Raw genomic sequence first — 26,643 nt, 5'->3', positions numbered from 1 at the left:
ACGAACTATGAACTGTTTTGACTATCTTATAAATTCTAACTATAAATATTGTGAAAAATCGATATTATTATTTTTATGAAAATATCAAAATATGCATTGCGATATTCAAAATATTACATACATCTTTATTATTGTTTAATGTACCTTTTACATTTCTTCATACAATACGTCACATATTTCACTGCACTTATACAAATTATATAGATTTTCTATTCTAATATTATATTTGCTCTCTTGTCGTCTAATAGACAAATATATTAATGATTATAAGTGCAAAGTTCAAACAATATGTTCAGCATAACTAGATCTAACTTTTTGCGGATTAATGTCAACTCTATATGTCTTATCTAACGTATGTTCGTTTTAATTGAGTTGTGTACTATACGCCGAAAGCTTTTAGCAAAACTTACGCACACCTCGTCAGAGTTATTATTATTCAGCTTTCTGGCCGTTAATGAATACGATAGTTTGGGCCAAGCGGGTCTGTTTAGAGTTGGAGAAGTCAGTTTTCGGAATCGGATTTTCTGACAACTTGATTAATTACGACATCGATTGATGAGATACGAATCGATAGTATCAATAAAGTAATATACATATTCATTATTTGTAACATTTTTAACAATAGCATGTTGAACTTACCCTCGATAATGGGATGGCGAGGCTTATAAGACATATCTGAAATGAAAAAATAAATTGTAAATCAAGATTTTAATATAAGTTGAGCACATCTAATATGAAAAATAGTGAATAATGAATGTTTGATAATTTTATTCATTTTTTTTTCATACGCAAGGATTAGTTTATGTTATTTAATTTTAATAAAAAAAAAATTGTTTTTAGAGTAAAAATAGCTAATAAATAAAAAAAAACAATCAAGGTTATAAATTTTATATATTTTCTCTTAAAGCTTTATCAAGAATTGAAAACAATCTTTATTAAGTAGTATCTAACGTACATATAGAATTGTATAATTATGCGATTATAATAATTATAATAATTGATATTTTTAAATATTTTTAATATAAAAATAATAAAATCATTTCTCATTAGCACATTATAAAATTGGATAATTTGTAATAATAATTTGGTGTTTTTTTTTTCTTTCAAATATCATTTTAGTTTCCAAGTTTTCGTCATCATTAATACGTAATTTTATAGGATTATTTTAACAGACGATTAAGAAGAGAGTAATTACAAATATGTACAATTACAAAAAAAGTTGCTTTTGCAAATATAAATCATTTTAATAATTTTATTTGTAAAGCTCGATCCACGCAGTAAAAATGTATATATAGTTTTTTAGTTTATAACTGTTACGCATACATATACATGTATTTGTACGCACGTGTGTGCGTGTTTATTGCAATTAATATCTACGTTAACTTCCATTAGCTATGAATAAGGAATTCATGTATGGGTATCGAATATATCAGGAGATAAATCCAGGAAGAGCGCAATACAACTTATATATTAATTAATATCACGAATATCTGGAAAATGGATTCCCTAATATCTAAAGACTGGAATATTCAATTATATATTACTATGTCTTGAAACGGTCGAAGGATTCTTATAAGATTAGAGGCGAACGGAAACGAATTATTATCAAGAAAACTGTGAATCTTAAGACTATTTACATAAGCTAATTCTAAATTAACAATTAGTTGTCAGTTATCATTCGCAAGTCATATCGTATCGAGAATTAAATTCATAGTATTTTGTAATTTTATATGTTTATAACCAATACAATCGTATCAAACTCGTCCCTTCTATTAATATTCATCTGTAATTTCAAAGTATTTGACTGGTCGTTGACAACTAAATACAAATTCCTTAAGCCCTTGACTATAATTCATATTAGTGATATATTATCGGGTACATGTTTCGAACAACATCATTGCTTACTTTTTTTTTTTTTTTTTTATACATCGAGCACGTAACCAACGTAAATACCAAAGAACATCGACAGGGTGTGTGTATATATATATATATATATATATATATATATATATATAGAGAGAGAGAGAGAGAGAGAGAGAGAAATGAATGTAGTGACTTTTAATTATCCGCCTCTTGGAATCTATTAATGAAGAGGTCTCACAGCCTACTATCACGGCATTGGAGCAACGGTGCGTTTGAAAATAATTAGAAGTTCCCAACAAAGCGCAACTTTGTAAGCCTTCTTCTCGCTTGTTCCTCTATATGCTGCTTGCGTTGACAAAGAGGAGACATGGAAGGTGAAAGATGGAAGGTAAAACCACATCGAAAAGAGTGAAGCTTAGATTATTATCGTCACATTGGATGTTTGCTCCTTTGATGAAGTAAATATTCCAAGGTGTCTTGATGCACCACAAACTTTTCTGTAGAATCGATGAGAACGATTATATCAGAGACGTCCTGTCTTGTTATATTTTAAAGAATTCTTGGTTATAGGAGGAAATCGTTTTATTTCCTAAGCGATACAATATGCAATGCAAACAATCCAAGCTCAATATGATTTTATTTTTTTGTATTGTTAGTCACGCTGTACTAATAACTATTACTGCCAAATTAAAAAAAAAATCAATTTTATATTATAGAATTATATATATATATATATATATATATATATATATATATATATAACTTTATATTTATATAAAATATCTAAATACGTTGAAAAATATTTTCTCGTGAATTTTAATAAATCTTTTAATACATTATTTTATATAATTGAAATGAAATTTTCAAATTAAATATTCTAGTATTATATTATTTAGGAAACAATTATTTTTATGCTGTATAAATTTTTATTTGGAGTTATGGTTTATGTAGTTATTCCCTTACACTTTGAACTCTTGCATCTTCGTTTTATAATGAATTTATAATTGTAAGAAATTCCACAGGTATTCAATTTACTTAAATATTGTTTTGGTCTAGATGTATATAGCGTAGGCGTAATCGAGATTTCTTAACTTTATGACTGCAATGTAGCATTATTGATCCCTCGGATATGGTATAAATTATTCATAATTTAATAATAATATAGATAACTTAAATAAAAAGTATGTAAATATATGTTATTATATACAATCATATAATACGTATTATAAATTGTCTTTAAGCCATTGAACCATTAAAGTTAATTTTGAAATTTAATAGCGCTTTGTTTATTAATTATTAATGATAAGAAAAAGAATATTTTGTATATTTGTTATTATTAATAATTCATAATTTTGTCGAGCATATATATATATATATATATATATATATATATATATACGGGAATTATTTTATAATGCTTTATAAAACTTAATTTGATATACTTTATCACTAAACAAAAAAATTGAATTCACTTTTTTTTGAATGTGGATAAAAGAAAAGTTTAAATGTTATTTAGATTCGCACATTTAAATACAAGTATCGTGTTATAATTCGAAAAAGAGTAATAAATTGTCTACCGACAAATGCAAGCTCCGACTGTTTCGTGTCTGTCTTTCAATTTGGTGATCTGGAACGCGAGCCCCGACTGTCTTAAATGAGTGATTGTAAATCCTAAATGCAAATACTAAATTTTAAGTACATGAAGGGATAAGCTGACCCTTTAGTTAGTGAATTTTCACATTTTTTCCGCCATGTTCTTCTGCTTGTTCCTTTGATCAAATCATGATTCTTATTTTTATTATTTAACAATTATTTTTTTCTTCCGAATAGTAATAAATTTTAGAAGAAACATTTTCACCCTCAGTCAAAGTGAATATTAACAATAAACTAATTAAAAATTAATATGTATTTATGTACAATATCTTTTAATTTATTATCGCTGTTTATAGTTTATCGAACATTTTATGGGTTTAGTTGTATCTGTTATTCATAAATATTGAAAATTAAGACTTTAAGATAATTATGGCTGTCAGCATTTAAAAAAAATTTATTAACATAAAACGTATTTAGCCCGAAATCTTAAACATATATATGTTATAAATATCGAAAATGTTTTATTTAAATAAATCAATTCTTTAAATGATTGCTTTCTGTACTTTTGCAATATTGAAAAATTCTTTTTATGCATTTATTTGAGCAAGTTTTCATACTAATTCAAGTTTACTATATTATTTTTTTACATATACGAAGGAATATTTCATTTTAATTTCATATATATCAAATATGGAAATTTTTTAACAATAGTACATATATCTTAGGAATAGTTCGTTGTAATGTAAAAGAGGTTTAGTGATTCAAATAAGGGTATAGTTAATTTCTGTGTAAGAGCTAGTTATTTTGATTGCAGCCCAAAGTAATTAGGAGATTGTTTACTTACTGAAGTGCAATTAACTAGAAATTAGAATGAATATTCCTTATTATCATTAGATAATTACATTTTTACTATTCCTCCAATTTTTAAAATAGAGTACGGAGTTATTGTTTGTAAGACATTATTTAGAATAAATAAAACAAGTACGTGTAGTAAAAAAAAAAAAGGATAAATCTATTATGTCATTTAATATATATAAATATAATTATACAGTATTAAAATTCGAAAATAAATTATATTACAAATACTTTTGAATTGTAATCTCAATAAATATATTGCATTAACTCTATACAAAATTCTTTTCATCCAAGCATACACACACTTACACACACTTACACCCACACGCACAAACGCACACGCGGACACGCGCACGCACACATATAAAGATATATTCGTTCATAAGCAAACTATTTATCTATGTAAATTGAAATTATAGATCATTTATATTCGATCGAAATAAGTAACGTTATCTGTGGAAGTTGAATCGTAACTTTTTAAAAGTAAGAATAAACTAAAGATATTCATTATGATAAACAGTTTGAAAGAAATTCACTAGAGAGTATGAAATACGAGATAAAAAGTAAAGAAAGAATACGAAACGCAAGAGAAAGCTGACGCTTGCAAGTGTATAATGTATAAGCGTGTGAAAGTGCAGTTGTGGTAGCAAAAAATAAAGGAGAGCGGCGGAAGTCCTGCGAGCGATTGATTTTCTCGATATTTCAAAGAGAGAGAGAAACTTTGGACGATCCGCCTGCGAAAAATGAGGAAACTTTTGCCTCTGAGATTCGCGATCACGTCTCTCCGTAACGCCTTACGCTTCACGAGCCCAGATTTTTCCAAGCCACGGATGCATCAGTATGTATGCGTGTAAATGCTTATGTAACTGTACATGCGTATATGAATCTTCAGCCGTTGGTCTTCTGTTTTCTTTCTTTTTCTCAGTCTAGATATAAAAGAGAAATTCAATACATGGACAACGAAAACCATTGCGCAAAGAAAAATATGTTTTCCACGTGTGTTGTCGTTACAAAGCTTGAGCGGTGACATTTTATCTGCGTTTTCATTAGGGGAATAGATGATTATATTAATTTTTTTTTTCTTCTTTTTTTACAATAAAGTAGACAAATAGGAATTATATTTTAAGGAAACTTTTTGCCTAACCATAACTTGTCAAATGTATCCAAACTTCTTAATTAATGAATATTCGATAAATAGTACGGGTAGATTACACTTAATTCCATTACATAGGAGATATTAGAGAAGATTAATAATCTACAGAAAATCGATTTTTAATTATAGCAATTTTACATGCTCAATTATATATGAATTCATTTCTATTGATTTTATCATTTAATTACTTATTAATATTTACGTGTCAATGTATTCAAATTCACATTCATTTATCATAGATACACAAGGAACACAAGTATGTCAAAATTCATGAATCGCCAAATAAATATGAAAAAAAACAAAATATTTTCCATTTACATACACAACCTAGTATCTCGTAAAATAGAGATAAAAAACTAATGTGACTTATAAATATATTTTTTTTTTACAATTTACAAATACGCACACGTACATGTCTATATATGAATATATAAACCAATGAGTATGAAGATCCTACAAAGTTAGAATAAGTTCGCAATATTACGAATTATAAAAATTAATATCGTTAATAAAACGTCTTGAGAGAGAACGAAGCATTATTTCTTTTTACATATACTTAATTGTATTGTCAGAGTCTTGTTAAATGTCGATTTAATTGCTTTAATCATTTTTAACTTTCGTTGTTATGTGAGCGGATATTTATCTTTAAAAGATTGTGCTTTAACCAACATGGAATCCCATTACGTCTTTTATAATTCAAGTTAGTCGATCGGAAGCTCCACTACGGCCATCCACCAAAGACATCGTCGGCTAATTGCAATAATCGAAGGCACACACTGATATTCGAATAATACGTTGCGAGTTGTGGCCTCTCACTCTCCTCCCTACACATCTTCGTATTGCTGGTTTGTTCAACTGTGGTTCGGTTACGAATAAGCATTTACTTGACCACAAATTCTTGCATAATCCAGGATTCATTTGTCGATAATTTTAAGTTTTAGTTAGTAAGAGGATATTGGCGTGACAACCAAGTATTCTGTTTCTGTTTTTCATTTCGTATGTAAAATATTACTTCAAATGAAAATTGTCTGCTTATCGTAGATTTATTTAAATATTGTAGCTATTGAAACGCTCAACATTACTTATAATATTAATTATATGAAATATTATACTTATTAATGTGGTAATTAATATATAACAGATAATCATACGATATTAAGTTTTAGCAATCGAAATAATTTTTTCCTATAATATCATTAATTCAGGTGACTCTGTATTTTAGTTAACTATTATTTCAGTAAAAGAAATTGTTATTCGAACATTTTCATAATAATTTTTATTACATTCGATGAAGCAAAGTAAAAAATGAGATGCATTAATCATAAAATAAGTGTCAGCAGTAACGTTGCGGATAATTATGATGAACTTTATTTTGAGCACGCAAAATTGTAATCTATTAGCACATATTGTTCAACGTGTATATCTTTAACACAAGATAATAATTTATTTTTGCAGCTTATAATCAAGTAAGACAAATTATATATGGATTTATATAATTCGTTAATACTATTATTCATAAATTGTATTAATCTAATATATACATAACGAAATTTATATCTCTAATATGACTTGAATTTATTATTAAAAAATTTCGAAATAATAAAAATCATTAAAATTCCACGATAATTTATAATAATTTACAGTATTTTACATAGATTTTGTGTCACTTACTCTTATCATCGCGTAGGCTCAGAAAAATTCGGATTTCTATGAAAATGTATTTGTCAATAATTCGGAATATTTTTTAAAAATATGGAAACCCTAATTTGTTCACCACGCAAAGTTCTACCTTCATTCATATTAAGCACAGGGGTTGTTTAAGTACAGTGTTTTCAATAATTTAACTAATGAAAACACATGCGCAGACGTATACAAAAGATATACAAGTTCAAGTGACTCCGCATTAATATAATTCTGATCGATCCTTCATCCATACCTTAGACTTCTCCTCTTTCTCTTCGATTCCTTCATTCTTCTATTTCCTTTTGCTCTGTATTTCTCTTGACTGAAGCTTGTGCACAAGTGATCACGTCTGGCTGAGACTGAGGACGAAATGGAGAAAAGCAAGAGGAACGCTCATAAAGGCAGATGCGAACACGTGCCTTACATACGAGATGCTCCAGCCCTTTCTCACCACCGCCCACCCCCCTCCATACCGCCCCCACTATATTACTCTCTCCAATTCATCTCACTCTCGTCATATCTCTTTCATTCTTCAACTCATTTCTTTCTCTCTTTTTTCATTTTTATTTCTCTCTCTCTCTCTCTCTCTCTCTTTTACTTACGCGAAGGCGTTCACGTGCTTACTCATTTGCTTGAGAGATGAGTTGTGTATGAAGCTTCTCTACGTCTGTCGCGGTGTGACGGTAAATAGAAAGCAAAGGAGAGGCAAATTTTCATTTATCATACACTTCGCGGCATCGCTCATTCTCTTAACATAACGAGTCAGAAAAAAATTTAGTTATACAAAATAGATATTATTTATTATTTATGTATATATAGCTTTGCTATTTAATCGAAGTTAAGAAAAATATATAAAAATTCATTGATGATGTAGTACATAATAGTAAAAAAGCATCGATCATGTATGTATGGGTTGGTCAAACCCTTTATAAATATATTTAGAATCAATTAAAAATTGAAATAGTTTTGCAATATTGAGCATTTCACCAGCTGTATTTATAATAAATTTATAAAAAAATTTTATCACTTATAGTTTTTACAGAGTCTATTATTTATTTTAAAACATCTTTTTCAAACAATAATTATGTCTTCTAAGCTATGTTAAATGAGCAATGATAAAATTTTTTAATAGCAGTGCGATTTGACATGCAGATAATATATCAATTGTCTTTAATTCATCTTATTTATGTATATTATAATGTTACATTATTTTTCATGTGAAGGTCACTTGCAATGAATTGCTCTTCTGCTACGGAAGCAAATCATATCTCTGAAAATGGAGGGGCGCGGGTATTAGCGCCAATCATATACACAATATTTCATTGGTATATTCTCTATACAATTATGTATACATTTATACATGGATGAACTATAATAGGGTCGCATGAAATTCGTAATCAAGTTATATTGAGAATATTTCTAACTTGTCTGAGTGTCTCAATGTAGGCATATGTGCTGTCTCTTTTCCGTAAAACTATGTATAAATGTTTTTGAAACGTTTATAATGCAGATTGAAACGGAAGTGTTCTATTATATTGATTGGAACTAAGAAAATTGTATTTTTCTATTCTTTATTTGCTTTCTTTCAAACGTATTTCTCTCGTTCTGTACGCGGTAATTCGAACCGACAATTTGGCCGAAACGCTGCTGTTACTAGTTTTTAGCAAAGCAGTCTTTTTATCGAAAAGAAATTTTATACGCCGTGTTATTAAAATGAAGGAAAGTGATAAAGTGACGTAAATGATAAAAGAGATGCAACTAAAAGGAAGAGAACAAATGTGGAAGAAAGCTACTGCAACGGTGTAGCCCATTTCTATATACTAAAATGTGTCTGCATAAAAACCTTGTTTTTTGGTGAGAAATTCGAGTATTCGAGAACTTGGTAATTTATATTCTATTCATTGTCTTAGTCTATTTGTCTTTGAATAACTGTCTTATGTCTCGTTTATAATTATTTTTTTCTTAATTTTTCTTCTGTCATTTATTATATTTGTTTTCGTCATTTACGATTAGTCCGTTAAATCGAATTAAGAAGTATATATTTTTTTTAAATTATATTACCACAGAATCAATAAGGTAATTTTTTTAATAAATTTAATCAAATTATATTGATTTCAAATAAAATTTTTCTCTTATGAAGAAAGGTATAAATTTAAAATACTAAAGTGATTTGATTTACTCGATTGAAGAAATAGCGATCAAGAATATTACAATGACAAAAATCCAGATACATTTTTTGTTTTGCCTAGAAGGATATATTTTTTTCTTTGTTATTAATTATACGAAAATATTTTTTTGGTATAATTAAGAAAAACTGCAATATTTGGATATAAGCATCAATGTAATAAGAATATTATAGATATAGCATGTGCCAAGTACATACGATATTATGAAATAAACGAATAATTTTATATTGTATTTCTTTCCACTTTAATTTACCTTCAGAAATTGATTATTAAATTCTTTTTAATCATTACTAAAAAATATACCACCACACTTTTTTTTTAAACATGAATGTTTCATCAGCCCTTAGCGTAATTAGAGATAGCAAAGATTCGAAACAAGCTTTAATGTAATTATTAATAAATATATTATTGGAAAGGCAGCGGAAGGATGGAATCGAATATGTGGATGTACGCCAAAAAAATATAATTTAAAGTTTCGTGAAATTTTTCAAATTATATAAAATCTTAATAACTGTTGCATTATAAATTTTATATGTATATAATAGCAAATTTGAATATAAAATTCTAACGATCTAAACTAATTCATACATTTAAATTACAAAATTTAATTATAAAATTATAAAAAGTTCCGCTAAGTGAAAAGATTTTTTAACGTAACGCAAATATACTTGCAAGTTAAGAAGCTTACAAGTTATTTATAATTTTTCATTTATCAGTATCAATATTATGATATTTATTTTATTCGAATGATAATCATTCGATAGGATGATGTATGTTGTACATCAATAAATTCGATAAGAAATTCAATTGTTGTAATACAGATAACAATATAATGCTTCAAAGAAATGAATCAATAATAGTGATTGAATAGTCCATAATGTTAGATATGAAGTAGAAAAGTGAAAGTAATTATCTATAAGCATATTGTTTATAGTTTATACTAAAATGAAATTATTTATTTCAGTAAATAATGTACTAACTACTCAATTAAATACTCTCAGTGTTACCCGAATGAAAATATTTAGCACTACAAGTTGATATAATGTAGTTTCATTTTCATAAATGGTGTACCTAATTTTTGTTGGATATGTTTATTTTCAAGTTTGTTAATTTATTATTATTTTTATGAATTTATTATAAATTCAAATAAACTTTAAGTAATAAAAAATATGTAATCATTCAGAAACGATGATAAAATACATAAATTAGCTCTGATGATATTTTTAAACATAAATTGGAAATTTTAATCCTAATTCATTAGTCACTAATCATTCAATATTTTTCATAACTCGTTTAATTGTGACTGTGGAAGTTTGTTCTCTCTGTATTTTTGTCAAATAGATGAGCTTTAAAATGAAATATCAATGTCTTAAAAGAAATTTTTGCGGTATAAAATTATTCTGTTGTGTTACGTATAATATTGTAATTAAAAAACAATTTCATAATTATCAAATTGACGGCTTTTGGAATCGATGAAAGTACAAAATAGCGATGACTCGTTAAAAAGAACTTTAGAGCTTTTTCCTTTGTTAATCCTGACGCATAACATCAAGTGCTCGAAGCTTTTTTCTCATTCGCTCTGCGTCTCTTTCACCCTATCCCATTTCCTTTTCTCCGTTGTATATATACATATCTTACGTAAAATTGGATCTTCAGGTAATGGCTGAATTGCGAGCAGCCAGCACTACTACGACTCCGATGTCTCGCTTTAAGGCAAAATACGGAAGTGAGTGAAAGTCCGAAACAGCAGCTAAGCCTGCTGCCATGCAGGAATCCAGAAATTTGTTGCCTACCATAAACGTTCCGTAACTACTTGAAATTGCGAGGCGTGGAGGCAATGCGGCTTTACGAGCATTGAAAGAATAAGGGAGTGGGAGAGAGGCAGTAAGAGATAGCGAAAAGAATAAGAAATATAAGAAGGAAAAGACAATTGCATAGGAAAAGAAGAGCTCAGAGGGGCTGGAAGGGGGAACCAAATCTCTCAGGTTTACAGATAGTATAACATTTCGTAAAGTGTAATTAAAGGTAACTATTTTCTCAAGAATGACTCATGCAAAAACAATGGTAAAAAAGGAAAATAAACGAGCTGATTTAAGGTCTGCGCGTAGGTAAATTACTAGTAGAGTTTACTTTACTCGCAGAAGATAGAGTAAGATGGAATGACAAAAATGTCGCTCCATAAAATGCTCTTAATTGCCTTATTTAAGGTGAAGGAGCACTAAAATATTGACGAAAAAAATAATTTCTTCCTAATAAATGATTTATATAATCCTTTTGAACGATTCATATTAATTATAATAAATTGTATGTATACATTTTATAATATAAATCAATATGTATATATATATATATATATATATATAACGATAGACGTTGTTGATAATGAAAAAATCAATGAATTTAGTATAAAATTTAACAAAATTTTGAATAAAATATGTATTGTAATAATTACAATTAATTTTTAATAGACATAGCATATTTTAAATCTTCGGAATGTCTTTTTTGTTTAAAATAACGAGGATGAAAACATTTCGCCGTCTGGGCTCTTTACGACATACTTTAATCTACTCTATACAGTGGTGACATTTTTTTTTTATGTATGTTGACAGTTATTATTTGGGACATTATTTAGAATTTTAAAAATTTTTCTTGAAAATATATTTTCAAATGTATAATTATTTATAGCTGTGCAATGACATTTATTATTTTTGGCCAACTTATTATTTACTTTTTTTTTTTAAGTAGTTATTTAAAATTTGAATTTAAGTATATGTTAAACAAGTTTCAAACAGCTAGTTTAAACTTTTCTTACTCTATTTTTTTTTTTATTTTTTATTGTTGTTTTTTTTTTTATTATTACAATTTACTAATTGGAAACATAAATTTGAAAAATTACTGTTATTCTAAGTTATTCTGTTTAACCGAAATAATTAGTGAAATATTTTTCTTTTCTGTCTCCACAATATTATTTTAAATATATTTATTATTAATGGATAAATTATACAATTTTGAGATCATATTTTACTTTAACCTGCACTGTTAATATGTCAAATAAAATATTATTTAGTTTATTATATTTCTGATAATCAGCAGATTAATAAATAATTTTTTACAACTTCATACAATGTGCCAACTTGAACAATATACTTTTATTCTAAGAGCACGTGAAAATTATGAAAGTAAAAATGACTGTATAATTTAATATAAAAGTTTTATTATTAAAAATTACAGCTAATACCATTGTGTTTAAGGTCATGTGATAAAATTGCAATATATTTTTAATTTATTTAAGAAGTGAAAAAATTATGCACGTGTCTGTTGTTATTATTATTATTATTATTATTATTATTATTATTATTAACATTACTATTAGTGATCGTAATATTAAAATTAAACTTTTGATTAAGAATAATGGGAGATTACAGGAGCATCACTTAAATTTTACTATAAATGAAATCAGTAGCATTGGTTATAATGTAATTAAATTCAAATAACAATCTATGAAATTCTGAAACTTCCTTGAGTTCTAATCTGACCATCAAAAAGGATATGTCTTTTCGGAACATGATTTTCTCGCCATTTTCTTCGATCTATTTGTATCAATGATAAATAATATGTCCTTTTCCTTGTTTGTAATTTTAAGCTACTCAGATCATTCATAATTTCAAAATATTATAGAGTCAGTGATAAAAATTCTTACTAAAACAGAATTTTAATTCAAATTTACATTTTATTACAGTTTATAAAATTTATTTCCAATACAAGAAATATAAATAATTATTCGTCAGTATAAAATTAAAGTAACTCGTATTTAAATGGCTACGAGGAAGATAAAATTAAAAAATATTAAATTAATTTTCGTGTACCACCAAGTCACTTGATAGATGTCAAAAATTCGTGTCCTACTTATAAGCTTCTGTTTAAGTAGCAAAACTTTTGCGTGTAAATCAACTTTGTAATTAATTTTCACATGTACTTGCGTGTATGTATATGGTTTATGATTTTATTAAAGGACACCGACAACGAGGATTGTCAAGTTATTATTAATTCTGACGATTTCTTCTGTGTTTACTAACTGTAATAAAAATTAGTAGGCAAATAAAATAAGTAAGGGGGGGGGGGGTAGAAAGTTCAAAAAAGTAAGAAGTGAATATGTAAGAAGGTCAAGACAAATTCATCCTGTTACATATTAAAATGCAATAGATCGATCATGTGAATATTGTTACAGGCAGACGTTAAAAATTTCAATTATTAACCTTATACTCTTAAGTCAAATTTCCAAAAATCTCAGATAAATCCTGAACAACGTCAATATACCGACCATTTCTCCACATCTTTTTCCCTTTTTATTTCAACGGTAGATAAAATGCTGGGACAATGTCGAGACTGATTGCGGGCCGTTCAGGCGAAAACACGAACCGAAAATAAAATGAAACGTCGGCGGAAGCTCGCAAGTTCTGCAAGCTTTTCTATTCGACCCTTGGGATATGGAAAAGGCCGAGAGAAGGAATGCACGGGCCACCTGATGAACATTGATGAGCCAACGAGTCGTTTGATTTCTATGAGTCAGATAAACTGAAAGAAAACGGGAATGACGATTGCGTTACACGATAATAAGATCAATCTAAACATCCATCCTTTTTTTACAATAAAAATCACGTAGATGCTGTATGCCTAAAAAAATACAAATAAGATGTAGACTGAATCGGACGGGAAGAGATGGAAGGGAGAGAAATAACGTGAATGAGATGACTAGAGGTGAAAAGAGCTTGTAGGAGAAGAGATAAAAAAAATAATAAAATAGATAAAAATGGAATACGTAGATTTCAATAAGCATGCACATATTTCATCAATGGATCATCAAATAATGATGTTATATAAAATAATGGATTTTCAGGAGTTATTTTGCAAAATCATGTTATAAAAATTAAATTAAATTATTAACTTTATTTTATAGCCTATGAAGAGTATATAAGTTAATTTTTACCTTTACTTTGCGAATTTCATTAAAATAGCAAATTATCTTATTATTTTATGTTTTTATTTATCAAATATTTAATTTAATATGGTATTTTTAATATAATATGTAGATTCAATTATTATGGAACGTATAGAGCATCAAATTTCGAGACAGATATATTCACTGGATAACACTCCTTAAATGTTTTATATTTATATATTTCAAACAAAATAGCACGAATTTTAGAAATGAAAAATTTGTAACAGCGTTGAAAAAAAAATGGATATTTTATAAATTGTATTTCATTATAATTGAATAAAACGTCTAATTTATTTAATTATATAATATTTCTATTAATAGATAAATTTTCTGGAAAGACTTAAGTTTCTATAGGAATATAGGACAAAATTTAATTGCTAGTTAAGAAAGTATTTAGGCTTTTATCCAAATGGTTTGCATTTAATAGATTTTTCACACTGTGTAGTGAAAGCAAACTTGCGAATAAGAAAGATATCGACATAAATTTGTCAGTCAGTATAAAATCTCAAAACTTTAGAAATCCTGCAGCTGTTTGGCAAACCTCAAAGAAAAAAAACATTATGGAATTGCATACTTTAAATTCAACAGTGAATTAAATTATTTTGACTATTACATATTCATCATTACTCAAAGTTATCGAATATTCTCATTAATTGTTATTATCAATAGATTTTGGTTTCAAAATATTGTGTAAATATTTAATAAAAGGTGTGTTTCAAGTCAGATATCAAACGACTGCTGGACATCAAATAAAGTTGTTTTTATAACTAATCTAAGTTGATTGTATATTTCATAATAATCGTGCATTTAAAAAATTAATCCATATATTTTTACTTTTATGTAATATACGTATATATAATACGTGTATGTGTGTATATGCCAATGTGTACTTTATTCTTTTCAATAGTTTTGGTTCCCGATCACATCCCATATCCGAATATCTATCGTTTTAGTCCTGTCCGCAGCGATCTAAACTTCTCATTTTCTCCTTTTCCTTCACTGCCCCCCTCCACCTCCTCGCTTGGCTGTTCGCTCGCTCTCACTCTCTTTCTCTCTCACTCTTTGTCTCCCTGTAGCCTTTCCACTCTTCTTTTCTCTTTACGAGCCCACGCATTGTAATTCCAACTGAACAGTTTCGCTAGGGGCAAGTCCGTACGTGCCAGGCATGTCAAATTCGACACATAAAACTGCGGGAAGACAGTTACACACTGACTTGGCTAACGTATCACTAGTACGTGTAGCCGTATTACTACTGCTACTGATGTTATTGGCATTATTGTAGAAGAAGAGAAAGCTCGAGAGTAAGCGCGAGACAGTCGTAAATAATCGCGCAGAACTCCACTGATGATTAAAGAAATACTATCTCTCTGAGCGTCCGTTTTTGTATTTGTGTACACACAGAAATAGGTTGAATTATATTTTAGAAGCTGATAAATTCGTAAAGATTTATTTTAAAAGGGCCATCATTGACCTCTTACGAATCGAGCTTTATTCACATTATTACTTTCTAAAATTACTAATATTAAGAAAATTCGGAATTTCATTGAATTATTAAGCTGATTTTCATCTTATGTAATTCCAATAGTTGTACATTACATTAGGAAATGAATGATATTATTTTAATATGTTATTATAATATTATATTCCAATGTGTGTGTGTGTGTGTGTGTGTGTGTGTGTGTGTGTGTGTGTGTGTGTGTGTGTACCATGCTTCTATATACAAAAAAAAATATATATATATTTTAACATTTTAATATGTTCTATTATATTACATGTGGTATTACTTTATGAAATATACTTACACGTTGCGATTAATAAGCAATCGTTAACTAAAGTCCCAATGATTTTTACCCAATGATTTGAAAAATGCGTGCTCGTGTAAATATATATATATATATATATATATATATATATATATATATATATATATAGCATTGCCATTCCATTAAATTAATTAGGATCTTAGATAAATCGGCCATCATGCATTATGTAACAATTATTATTTTTTCAAGCGCATGCAAAGCGTCAAGAATTAAGAATTACGATAGCAGTTGGACTCACAATTAAAGTACAACAGGATGCCAGCGATGAGCACGAATATCACCACCAGCAGTACGAGCAGCAGCATCAAAACTGTTGGTCGACACCACGGACTTCCACTCATATTCGTATGGCCAGCTTCTTTCGCTCTCTTCTGATCGATAACACTAGACTCTCCACTAGCATTCACAACAACACCCTTGTATGTGTACTGCGGAGTGGTCTTCTTGTCGGAGAGGAAGCCGTGGTCGTCCTCGGGATCGGAGTAGACACCGTAAGCCTCGAAGTTGTTCTTCCGGTAGCCGTTCATTTTCTCTTGCGCGTTGCATCCACCTTCTACATTATCCGGATTCTTCCTCGAGTAGCCACCGAGCGTCCCAGAAGGACTCTCTCCGATTTTTAGCGTCTGCTCGTAGGACTTGCTGGTCCCGTCGGCTGAACCCCCGTATCGCGAGGACCCCGCCGAGCTCTCGTACTTGGCTCTCTCGTAGCTCTTTGACGTTGTTAGCTCATACTTAATGCCCTCGTACACTTTGGCTCGGCCGGTGCTAGTCTCGTAACCGCTACCTAAGCCAGCTGATAAATTCGAGGCCGCGCCGCGCTCGTATTCGCTGTCGTATTTAGCGCCCGCAGCCTCGTAACGAGGCAACGTACCGTACATTTTACCACCAGCCGAATGGTACTTGCCGTTCGCGTCATATCCCCGGCTAATCGAGTCCTTTTGCCCGGCGAGGTCGTAGGCTTGATCGTGATTGTTGGTCTTTACCCCCGACTCGTAGCCCTTGGTCGTTGGCAGCTCGTACGTCACTTTGGTATTGGGCTTCTTAGATTCAAGCTTGAGCGTCTCCTCGGCGTATCGGGCGTAATCGTATTCGCTCATATCACGGGAATAACGTCTGCTAGCATCCTGAACGTGATCCGTATTGTAAGTCTTGCCGATCTTGGACGAGTCGCTTCTCTCGTACGGAGCATCGAGATCGGATTCTTGATATGTACACTCGATTCTTCCTCTCTCGTACCTCAGACTGCCCTCCTCCGGGTATATTCTATTGTCATAGCGTTCGAGATTGTCACGATCGAAGCTCGCGGTCTTGCGATCGTAAGTTCCGCCGCCGCGTACCGTATGATAGCCGCGCTCCAGGTAACCACTCTCGGCGACCCCGTAGTTCAGGGAGGAAGACGGCATTCCCGCAGCATCTTGATGATAGATGGATTTAACGGGAATGCCGGCGGCTACGGCTGCTGCAGCGTTGCTCGTATCATAATCCGCGAGATAACGGGAGGACCTGCGCTCGCTACCATAGTCCATTGAGCCCTCGACGACGTTCGGCAACTTGCTATTCAAGTTTTCGCCTAGCGTGTGCTGGTGGCAATTTGAGCCCACGGCCTCGGCATGTTCCACTACGAGATTTGGGAGACGGGACGTATTGAGAGAGCTATCTGGTGTGTTCTCGGTAAGATCCAGCCTCAGGCCTGTGCTGTTGGTTCTGCGCATCTTCCACTATTAGCATGATCGCTGACTCTGCTTGGTTTTAATTTAATGCCGCGATCTGTCCGCACTCTTGTTATTCTTAATGTTTCTGCTTGAAAGCGAAGAAGAGCAGTTCTCGATTGTTAATGGTGCTGATAAATTATTTGCATGAATTTTTGTCGTGAAAGGCAATAGAGAGGTTAGTTGGTTGATTGCTCGCTTGTTAATTAAGAGTGTTAGGTGTTAGTAGACGGTGTGTTAGAGAGCGTCGCTGATTCTGGAAGGAAGGAAAATGAGAGATTTTTGTTAGTTAATTAATTTTTGTTAGTTAATTGATTTTTTTTTTTTTATATATAATTCAATGGAATAATTAGTCAAATTTAGGAATGATTAATACAAATTTCTTCAGACAGAATGGTTTGTTATTGTATTATTGGAATGGCCATTTGATTGTAGATAAAATTTTAGATATAATGTTAATAGACGAGTGCATATTCTCTCGTCAATAACGATTAATTTACATAAAATTAAATATATAAAATCCTTAATGAATTATCTTATAATTACCAAGTATATCTCTAATTTAGTATCGAAATAATAATTATTATCTTCCTGAACTATTGTAATAAAACGATATTTTAAAATTCAAACTTAAATGCTCTTATCGTACTGAGTAATATTGCTTTATTTCGTAAATGATTGAGTAAAGAACATATTAAAAATTTTCTTTGGTGCTAAAAAAAAAAAAAAAATGAATAAATGCACTTTCTTAAAACTGCTAGTTATTTTATTATATTTATTATATATACATTCTTTAAAATCATTTAAAAGCCGAAATGCTAATCAAATAAAGTGAAGTTGATGTAAAATTGAATAAAACCATTAGATTGCTAATACATAGAGAAAAAACGAAATGGACGTTTTTTTTATTTTGTATAGTAGTTGAAAAATTTCTGCATATATTAAAATAATATTACACTACTAGTTATCACAGAGGATTTGTACAATATAAAATGTATTAAATATATAATGTATATCAAATTTTTTTTTTTGAGACAATTTTTTTTAGACAAATGTGTATAAATTAATTTATTTCTTATATAATAATGGTCGTTCCAAAGCGATTATTATTGACTTTCGATACGTAGTTCAGCGTGTTGATTTTAAGAATAATATTATATTTAAATGTAAAAATACTTCGATGTACTTTATCGCTTCATTGCCATCGGTCCAAATAAAAATATTAAAATAAAAAAAAAATACTTTATTGAACTCCTTTGCTTTTTAAATTATGTTTTATAAAATTCATTAAGTATTTTTTCAAGGTTATATACTGCATTTATAACTTGGTGGGGTAATTGTTGATAAGTAAATTGATTGCTTTAATCGTCATTTGATACAGATGTGCCTAATAATTATTTTCTGCCAGCATTAATCATGTATGTGTTGTTTTCAAAAAGATCCTCCAATACTTAGAATTTATGCAATCCATTTGACATAAATGCAATATAAGATTAATAAATTTTTAAGTTATTTTTGATAGTGTATTTATTTTGAAAATGAAATTAAGCGAATAATAATGCCACTGACAACTAACAAGTAAATATACATGTGTACCCCGACATAAAATAAATACTTATAAATCAAATAAATTAACAATTTTATATCAATACAAGGATATAAGGATGTGTGTGTGTGTGTGTGTGTTCGTATATCATAAAACATAATATGGAAATTGGAAAAATTCTTTTAGAAAAATTGGGAAATTAAGATTTATACTTTCTGTCAGATAAACTGATATTACGCATATAATACGAGGGAAATTTTCTGTTGTTCGACATACAAAACAACAAGTAAAAAGAGATATACGCAATAAAAGTATGACTTCAAAGGAGATCGCTGTTCCACATGCAAATATGATTAGTTCCGGACTGTAACTTCATTTGCGTACATTATAAGTGCACATAGGACACTTTATGTAAACGACGAGCACGAGAGTTTCGTGGGAGAAAGACGATGGCGCTGGCAATGGGAGGGGCGGAAGGGAGGAAGGTGACGATGATGGAGGTCCTACGTGCTTCTCGTCCGGTTGACGTCTCAAGGAAAAATGTTTTGCGTAAGATTACGACGATAAGCGAGGGAGTTTTATTCACGTAAGAGCATAGTCACGCGGTTGTGTCGAGGATGATTTTAATTTCAAAATAAATTGTTGGACAATTATGGAGTGCTTAATTATATCATTTACTCGGGCGTATAAATTAACACGTTAGTGATTAGATCTATTTTTGATATATTAATTAAGGCTTGAATGTGAATATGATTGTTCATTTTTGTAGCAAATAAATGATGATTGATGATATAATCAAGATATTCAGCCTTCAGCCTACTAACTAAATGAATATAGTTGAATGCTAACATTTTCTTCTTTTATTCTTAAACTTTAGGCATTCATCTTGAAAATTTAAATCTATTTCAAAAGTTATACGTACGTATTCATTAAACTTAATTAAGAAAAGCTACTTTTGTATTGCGTACATAAAACGCAATTTCACAATGTATATTATGGGATGAAATAAATATTTTATATATACACATTTATATGTATGCATGTACGTATAAAGACACAGACTCTTGAAATTTAACAATATTAGTTTCATATATAAATAGCAAACTTGAAATTTCTCAGAGCAATATAGTTGCAGGTTAAATTCATCAATTATGAAAGTTAGTTCGCCTATAACGCGAACAATAAAATTATGTAAAAGTTCAACGGCGGGGAGAATTTTATGAATAAGAATTTGCCTCGACCACACGCAATGTCATTGTCCAATTTCTTATCTAAGATTTGGCAGCGGCTGCCATCATCTAACAAAATACCACCGCAGATCGATTGCTAAACTATTTGCCGCGCAATAACCGAAGTTACAGGCCATGAAATTTGCCATCGCCTCGTCCCCAGAGCTCCTCAAGCAAATCCTCCGTCGATGACGGTCATCTCCTCGTAATCTCAAAATTTCAACATACTCATATTGCAGCTCCATGTTCTCATCGTCCCGTCTCATTTCTCGATCTCGATTCTCACGGCGCATTATAATTGATCGTCGGTATGTCGAGCGCCAATGATGCCGGAGTTCTTGTGGGAACGCAAACGGAGGATACGCTCGTTCCTTGCATCTCCCGATACTCTCCGGAGATCGATACGTTCGACTATTCCCGATGTCCCCCCGCTCCATTCAAGCGTATCCGAGGGTCTTGGGGGCGGGGAGGGCCTGCCCGAGGCATCGGGGCACGTGGTACGAAGCCACCGTCGACTGGCTTCTCGACTTCGAGCAACACCAACGGACGTGCCTTTCCCAGCTAGGTAATTTAATAATAGATGCTGCGGTTTTGCTACTAGTGCGTCCGTGTATACGCGTGTAGGTGAGTGCAGTGGGATAGATCGTTTTCGGGTAAATGTACTTGCCAATGCCAGGCGTAGCTTTTCTGAGGTGCCACCGCTGACGAATTAACCCATAAATATTTTATCCTCGGATATTTGATATTTGGAGCGCGAGCGATTCCGTAGCCGCGCGCTATCCCCCGTTCAATCACTATACTGATTATCTAAATCCTTTTGATGGGGGAAATTTTTATTTTTATTTCTAATTAATTATTACTGCCTGGCTTGAAGGTTTTCGGGGATAAATGAAGTATAAGCCTTTTAGCCGTGATGAAGGTTGTTGCCTCTATTATATCATAATCTTGTGGATGTTGAATTTGTTTTGGTGTACGGGAAAGGTTCGTTGCTCGTGTCAATCAATTGCAATCGTAGATATTACAGATAATCAAAGCTATCTATGTTAAAACTAGTGACTTAATCTAATTTGCACAAAGTTTCATCATAATTTTCAATATATACCGATAATACAGTTATTCATGTTTTTTTATAATTTTTATGTAGGCCAATTGTATAATGTATAAATTTTTTTCTCCCATCTATTAAAGTCGAAATTAAAATAAATACAGAAATTTTTTGTTAATTTGCTTTCTTACAATCATGCCAAAACTGAAAATAAGCCAAGTGCTTTCATTAAAGCTCTTATAAATATTGTAATAACTAAATTGATCAAAGCTTTTAATGCTATTACGTTTATAATATTAAATTTAAATTTAATATTTTTTAAAAAGTAAAACAGATAAAACTTGTAGACTGATTAAATGATAATATTATCAAATGTATTCTCATACATTTAATTTCATTAACAATATAAGCAAACAGTATTATTAATTAAATTTATAGTTAATTATTCATAGACGTATGAGCATTAGAGTATGCAAGATCATTTTCTCAACTGTGAATTATATTTTAAAGCATGTGAAAAATAATAATAACAACATTAATATTATATTGCATACAGCTACCACTAGCTTATATTCTATCTTCTTCTTTCCTTTACATATAATAAACGAAATCACCTCCATATTCCCATCCCTTTTACGGATTTAGATCGTCTGTTTAATTTATCCTTATCATTATTTATAGTATAATTTAAAAAAAAAAATTTCCTTTTAATTGTAATATTTTGGACCGCGAATAACTTAGCATTTAACGTTTACAAAAACTTGTGAATTATTTATATTTTTACAGCATAAAACTCGCATGACGGTTGCAATGCAAAATGCAAATGCCATTTCTTTTTTACCGCACCTTTGAATGCTTAGTTGGGAGCGTGCATGACTATAGCGTTCGTTGACCTCGTCATTCGCACATAAAATTGGTGTCGATTAGATAGTATAGAAAGTGATCAACAGGGAATTGTATTTTTGAAATTAGATTTTTGTTACAATTGCTTCATTTTCTTTTTATAATGAAAGTATAAGTGAAGCTCATCTATAACGATGTAAAATTTGTAACAAGTATTGATGTATGTATGTAAAGCATTTTATATTGAAAAATTTTATAAATAATATTACAAGTTGTTGATTAGCCTGTAAATATGACATTTTTCATTTTGTAATTGTAATAAAAATTATATACATTTATTAACTTATAAAAATAACCAGTGTAAATAGATATTGTTTGCAAGAATAAAAAATAAAATGTGTACTAAAATAAAAACATTATCGTATCTATTATCATTAAATCTTATATTATATTAATTTTAATTTTTTTTCTATTCGGTATACAAATTTATAAATTATTTTATTCGTTCTACAAAAAACATTCAATCATACAATATATATATATATATATATATATATATATACATATATATTGTATTAATTAAGATATTAATTAGTAATCTATTCAGTAAAGAAGGTCATCATTAAAATAATGGAATTATAGCTACAATTTTTTTTTTAATTCAGAAACCTTTTAAAAGTTATAATCATTTGAAACCCTAAATTAAAGTATGATTGAATTACGTAATTTTTGCATCGCAATTAATTGAAATAATGTAAATGATTTCGATTTTCTCTTGTAATGAATAAAAGAAATTAGACGAATTAAAATAATAATAATTATTTGTGATAATTTAAAATAATATTATATAGCCATAGATTTTACAAAATACTTTTTTGATTATATTTATTTAATTTATTTAAAATGAAAAATAATAATAATCAGATAATACAATGTTATATTTATGCATTTAAAAAATATATATTAATTAATTCGAATTAATTCAAATTTAACCAAAAAAATTGACTAATTGAATAAGCGTTAAAAAAGTAACTTGAAAAAAAAAAAGAAAAAAAAATATCTGCTTAGATTAGTATTTGATAATGGAATATTATAATGTAGAGAAATATTTTAAGATTACTTCAGATATATGAAATTACATATGGTAGATTTTCGACATATTTAATTTCAAGATTTAAAGATTATTTAATGATTATGCATCATAAGATTCATAATAACATTTTATTTATACCATAATTTACAATATACTTTGATCTTAAATTTTTAATTATTTATAACGCTATAACAGTTAATTTTATCATCATTCAATATATGTTCTTGGTTAGCACTGAAATAATACGAATATTAAGTTTATCAAATTTTTAATTACATTAATTTGCATAGCTGAGTAATAGCATATTGTTTTATAGATAGAAATTTTTTTATTCAGATCAATATTATTTACACATAATGGAAATAAATTCATATATATTCTGTCCAATATTATTGATTAATTATCTTAGGCATGTGAATTGGAAAAAAATTATATTGTATATATTTTTATGTAATGAATACGGACATTTCCGATCTTTTAATAAACTTATATTAATCCTCACAACCAATTTTATTTAAGCTATTTCCTATTAAATGCCATCAAATGTAAATATAAGTGTCGAATATTAATATTTTGCATATATTTCGGTCTGTTACTTAATAAATAAATACAATTAATGTCACATTACATGTTGGCAAGGGAAATTGTTAATTAAGTTTAATTTACTAATAATGTTAAATATGGCCTCGGCTGCGTACGTACGTACGAAAAGTATCGACCGCATTGACTGGGATTAATCACCTTTCGAAACCTGGTTTGTATGCTGTAGAAGGAAGAAAAGCAAAAAAACAATGTTGATAACTCCTTGTCGTTGTTGCATGTGCCATTACAAAGTAACAACTTTAACGGTTATTCGCGAACTTACTTGCCCGATCGTCTATCTATCGGCATAATAAGCAGCTGCCTACTTTGGAACGTTGCATGAATTGTGCTGCTGTATTGTGAAGAGGGTATGAGAGAGAAGGAGAGTGCGTTGCTCACCAGATTTCTAGCCTCGGCTTTCCAGAGGAATCCATTTTATAGAGCTGGTAGCAAGTACTCGATGTATCGCTGGTTCGTCCATCTGTACGGAGTACCTACTTCATAGGCGTATTTGGCTAGAAGAGCTTTGTTCATTATCGATGAACTCATATAGAGAGGAAGAGAGAGAGAGAGAGAGAGAGAGAGAGAGAGAGAAAGAGAGAGGGAGAGAGTGAAGTTAAGTGTTTTGGAAAATTATATATTAGATTGTTCAGACATAGTGAATGTAATGAAATACTGCAACTACGAATAAGTATTTTTAGAATTTATTGCAATTTTTCTCTGGCTTCCTGTTTATCTCGTTATCCGTTATCTATCTTCTCTTATGTCTACCCATTTTGTATGTTGAAATTTTGAAATTTAGTTTTAATATGGTAAATAATACAAAGCCTAATTATTTATAAAAAGCTGAAAAACGTACACCATATATTTTCATTATTACTTCATTATATTAGAGAAAATAATAAAACATAAATTTCATGTAATAAATATATAGTCTATACCGGCAGATATCATGATTTAATAATTAAAAATTGGTCGAAGGCTTATCAAAATTTCCAATTGCGGTTGGTACAGTCAAATAGAATCGTATTAAATATTTGCAATTAGTATTAATATTTTAAGAAATGTTATAATTTACTTGATATTCAAAATAATTTTGTTCCTTTTGTTTCCATAACTATTATTATTATTATTTTGAAGAATATAATTGTTCCTTATAACGAAAAGATTTGAAGTACATATTGTTAATTATATATCATTTATTTTTATTCTATCGAAAATCTGAAATTTCTTAAAAATAATTTTTTTTATAGAAAGAGTTTTATTTAAAACTCGATATTATTAATGAACTTTTTACCAATGAAATATCTTCATTTTTTTTTCTAATTCATTGATTGTCATAACATATTTATATACAAATTATTTCAGCTGTTATCTTCGAAATAACAAGAAATAAATCTTAAATATGCCTATTTTTTTTCTTTTCGTAATGAGTAACTTAAGTACCAATAATAAGTAATGTTCTCTGCTTTCTATAGCGGATACGAGATTAACAACAATGTGTAAAAAATATTTTGAATAAAATACAATTTTCATCGTTTGAAATTGCTAAGAAAGATAGAAATAGAAGATAAAATTAAGAGTCAGAAGAAGGGAGATGAAATGAAAGTAAGCAAGTAAAAGATAAGCGAGACAGACTTGAACTAAGAATAACCTATTACCAGGTAGTGACTTTCGACATCCATACAGCGGTACTCGGGCATACAAGTGCTCGACAAGAGTAAAACGAGACAGACTGATGGCTGGTAGCACGATAGGTGACGCGAAGGGTCGGTGGGGGGTCACACGGGGAATGTAAGTTCTCCTACATCCAGCCGCAAGAGAGCGAGAGTGAGAAAGAGACCAAGAGCCCGGGCTTCCGAATGAGGGACTCCTTTTATTTTGGTATTTATTTAACGAGAGTGTCGCCCAGAGGAAGTTTCCCAGCCCGGATAGCCAAAGTACCCTCGAGGGTGTGCTGTACTTGACGATGCTGTGTGGACTTGGCCGGACACAGGAGTACCATACCGAGTCTACCTAACAGTCGTATACACACGATGCACCACCGCCGCCACTACCCATGTTCTCACCCCGCCCTCCCCCTTCCACGCGTTATTTCCTCGTGTTGCCCTTCTCCCGCGCGTCTATTGCTCCGTGGAGAGTGTGTGCTCGTGTCGCTGAGCTGCCCGCAAGACCTCCGTCGGACAATATAGCGACGCGTTTATCGCCCGAACGAGAGACAGTGTGTGAGAAAGTGTGTGTGTGTGTGTGTGTGTGTGTGTGTGTGTGGTAGTGTGTGTAGTGCCGCTAACCAGTGTATCTTTGGCCCAAGGAAGTCGGCTGCGTGGTATTGCTTCGAATGGAAAAGCGATAACGGAAATGGGCAGCTGAGCTGTTCCCGTCGGTCTGCTTTTTTTCTTGTAATGCCGCGCGGAGTGTGACGGGGAATTTTGCTGATACAA

This window comes from Ceratosolen solmsi, unplaced genomic scaffold (genome assembly GCF_000503995.2).
Source record: "Ceratosolen solmsi marchali unplaced genomic scaffold, CerSol_1.0 scaffold3, whole genome shotgun sequence".
NCBI classification, from domain to species: Eukaryota; Metazoa; Arthropoda; class Insecta; order Hymenoptera; family Agaonidae; genus Ceratosolen; species Ceratosolen solmsi.
The sequence above is the reverse complement of the archived record's forward strand: the minus strand, read 5'-3'. Positions refer to the sequence as shown.